This window comes from Gorilla gorilla, chromosome 4 (genome assembly GCF_029281585.2).
Source record: "Gorilla gorilla gorilla isolate KB3781 chromosome 4, NHGRI_mGorGor1-v2.1_pri, whole genome shotgun sequence".
Classification (NCBI taxonomy): domain Eukaryota; kingdom Metazoa; phylum Chordata; class Mammalia; order Primates; family Hominidae; genus Gorilla; species Gorilla gorilla.
The window spans coordinates 95,443,446-95,447,397 of record NC_073228.2 but is presented as its reverse complement, the minus strand read 5'-3'; positions in this window follow the sequence as shown (position 1 = coordinate 95,447,397).

The window sequence follows — 3,952 nt, the reverse complement described above, 5'->3', positions numbered from 1 at the left end:
GATTTGGGATGTATCACCTTTCTGTAAAGTAAGAAGGAGTTATTATAAATGTTTATGTGTATTTCTCCCTTTTCTGCTAAGAAAATTACCGTTAAACATGCTGCTGCTGCTGCTGCTGCTCCTCTATCTTGCACCAAGTGAATGTTTAAATAGTTTAAATAAACATGTTTCAGCTGACTGCTAGGGGAGATTCATTACAGCCAGGAGGAACTCAGTGAAATTGTTCAAGGAGATCTGGTTAATATCCCCATGATTTTTGCTTGCGGTAGAAATTGCACTAATATTTACATGAAGGGCACGGTTTGGAGGCAATAGCAAAGCTCTATTGAAGTGGGAATTTGCAGTCAGTGCCCACTAATGAAAATAGCTACAGTTCAGTGCCCTTTCCAAAAGTATAATTAGGCCCTTCAAATGACATGTGATTTTCACATTTTTACTCTCAAGGTGCAAGTTTTTCTTGCCATCCAGTGCCTGGATTGAAACTATCACTGTGCAAAAATAATTAAGCAAGATAACACTAGGCTCCTGAGTAACTTCTGAAAAATGTATGTTGGTTTTTCTTTTATAAATGTTATAAATTAAAAACAAAAATTATAATTTTTTTGATAGTTATACTTAAAAAATTAATTATCTATGTGAGTTATCTTTACAGTCTTTGAATAACATTATAGAACTAGGCCGGGTGCGGTGGCTTATGCCTGTAATCCCAGCACTTTGGGAGGCCGAGGCGGGCAGATCATGGGGTCAGGAATTGGAGACCAGACTGGACAACATGGTGAAACCCCCGTCTCTATTAAAAATACAAAAATTAGCTGGGTGTGGTGGCATGTGCCTGTAATCCCAGTTACTGGGGAGGCTGAGGCAGGAGAACCGCTTGAACCCAGGAGGTGGAGGTAGCTGTGAGCTGAGATCATGTCACTGCACTCCAGCCTGGACAACAGAGCGAGACTCCATCTCAAAAAATAAAATAAAATAAAATTATAGAACTATACTTCTTGGCAATCCACATATTTGATTGAGTTCCATTTGGGTGGAGAAGAAACTTCAGACCAAAGTTACACTGCAAATACAGTTCTGCTAAAATTCTCGTGGGCTTCCTCATTGAAGTGGAGAGGGAGCCGGTGGGAAATCTCTAACACTGAGTTTGCCAGGTTTTTACTTTTTATTTTTGCTTTCCTAGTTCAATGGCTATTTAACTTGTTCAGGAAGCAGAATATCCTGAAACTAAAGGTGCTCCTTGTGTTATGATAAAATATGGATGTATTTATTTCAATCCCAAAAACTCTGATTTAGTACAAAAAAAAGTATCTACATATCTAAATCTAAATGGAGATACCTAGACAGATAAACAAATATTTATGCATTTATTTAATTTCTGTTTCAAGAATATTCAATGTTGGTGTTGTAAATCACATTCCCTTGATCTTATATTTATAAATAAACCATGGCTGCTTTCTGATTTCCAACTAGGGCTCTTTCCATCTTTTCCTGTTAGTATTTGCTACTTATTCACTCATTCTTGTACCCAGCAGATAAGATGTAGTAGTTGATGTTTTAAGAAAAATACATGGGAGAAACACCTAAAATTTAGAAAATCATATTCACTTGTTGGATGTTTTCTGAGAGTTGAGAAAAATCCCATTATTTGATTTTAGCACTGAAGACATTAGTCCAGTTCAGAGTCTAGCAATTATACATTTGATAGATTTGAGCATAGCTTGAGAACTGTTCTTCAAATTTTAAGTTGAGAACTCATTACAATATCAAATTACTGTTCAGAACATAAAGAGAGAGGGTATTGATACAGCCCAAAGTTAACCAGAAGTTCTGTTTTTTCTTAATCTGTATTGAGCTCTGACTATGTGCCATGGACTGGTTTAAGCCCTTTACGTGACTATTTTTAATCTTCAAAATAATTCTAAGAAACGGATAACATTCTTTCATTTATTCATTCATTTATACTAAGTGCTAGGCACTATTCCATGCCCTGAGGGTAAAACATGAACAAAACCATGTCTTCGCTCTGTTCCTGTTTGTAATTCTCATCAAGGATACAATCTGACTATGTTTAAATATCTGCTCCACCCCTTACTAGCTCTGTGACCTTGGGCAGATTTTGTAATCTCTCTGTGCCTCAGTTTCTTTATCTAGAAAGTACAGACGATAACAGTTCTTACCTTAGAAGGTTGATATGAGGTGATATGATATAATATTAAATGGGGTAATCATTGTAAAACATTTAGAACTTTGGCTAACAAATAAGCATGATACAAGTATATGTGCATCTTCACAGTCATTGTCAACAGAGCAAGCAAATAAAGTGTTTCCACTGTGCTAGACAAGGAGGAACATGGAACACATATATGTCTATGTGGTAGTGATAAGTGATATGAAGAAAAATGAAACTGGGGGCCAAGCGTGGTGGCTCACGCCTGTAATCCCAGCACTTTGGGAGGCTGAGGCGGGCAGATCACGAGGTCAGGAGATCGAGACCATCCTGGCTAACATGGTGAAGCCCCATCTCTACTAAAAATAAAATAAAAATAAAAATAAAAATATTAGCTGGGCGTGGTGGCAGGCACCTGTAGTTCCAGCTACTCGGGAGGCTGAGGCAGGAGAATTGCTTGAACCAGGGAGGCGGAGGTTGAAGTGAGCTGAGATCGCACCACTGTATTCCAGCCTGGGCGAAAGAGTGAGACTCCGCCTCAAAAAAAAGAAAGAAAGAAAGAAAAGAAAAAAGAAATTGGGGAAGGGAAATAGACAGAGATGGGTTCATTTTCTGTAAGTGGACGGGAAAATCCTCTTTGTGAAGGTAAACCTGATAGAAGCGAGGGACCAGATCATGTGGCTATGTAGAGGAAGAGCCATCCAGGCAGAGGGAACAGAATGTGCAAAGGATAGGGGAGAGAGTATGCCTGGTGTGACCAAACAACAGCATGAAGGCCAACACTACCAGAAAGGGAGTGGGAGCGAGGCCAGAGATGAGGACAGAAGGCGCAGGGATCATACCAGGAAGAGCTTTGTAGGCTATGAAAAGTACTTTTTATTTTATTTTATTTTATTTTATTTTATTTTATTATTTTCTTTGTTTCTTTACTTATTTTTGAGACAGGGTCTGGCTCTGTCGCCCAGGCTGGAGTGCAGTGGTGGGATCTCCGCTCACTGCAAACTTCCAGCTCCCGGGTTCAAGCGATTCTCGTGGCTCAGCCTCCTGAGTAGCTGGGACCAAAGGGTAGCGCCACCACGCCCGGACAGAACTTTGTATTTTAATGAGCACATTGCTCTGAATAAAGTTGAAGGCAGCCAAGGCGCGGTGGCTCACGCCTGTAATCCCAGCACTTTGGGAAGGCTGAGGCGGAAGGATCGCTTGAGTTAAGGAGTTTGAGACCAGCCTGGGCAACATGGTGAAACCCCGTCACTACCAGAAACACAAAAAATTAGCCAGGCTTGGTGGCAGGCGCCTGTTGTCACAGTTTCTCTGGCAGCTGAGGCACGAGGATCGCTTGAACCTGGGAGGCGGAGGTTGCAGTAAGCCGAGATCGCGTCATTGCACTCCGTCCTGGCGACAGAGCGAGACTCCATCTCAAAAATAAATGAGAAAAAAGTTGAAGGTCTCATAAGAGATCCCGCAATAAATTGTGTCCTTGTTCTCCACCCAGGTTTTAAATAAGTAGTACAACAAAGCAAGAGATTTTTGTCTGTTTTTCTTTTTCTCCCCTAGCAGCAGAACAGTATCTGGCACAAAGCAGGCTCTCAAAAAAGCACTTGGTGAGTGAGTGAATGAAGTTCCTTTTCAAAGTAAAGATGGAAACCAGCAGATCAACTTTATTACAGATAAAAGTCCAGTTGCTAGATGCTGCTTTAGGCTGTTAAGTAAGGGGACTTCCTAATCCTAAACCCCCAATATTAGACGGAAAGAACCTGAGGAAGGCTTACCTGACAACAGAGCAAA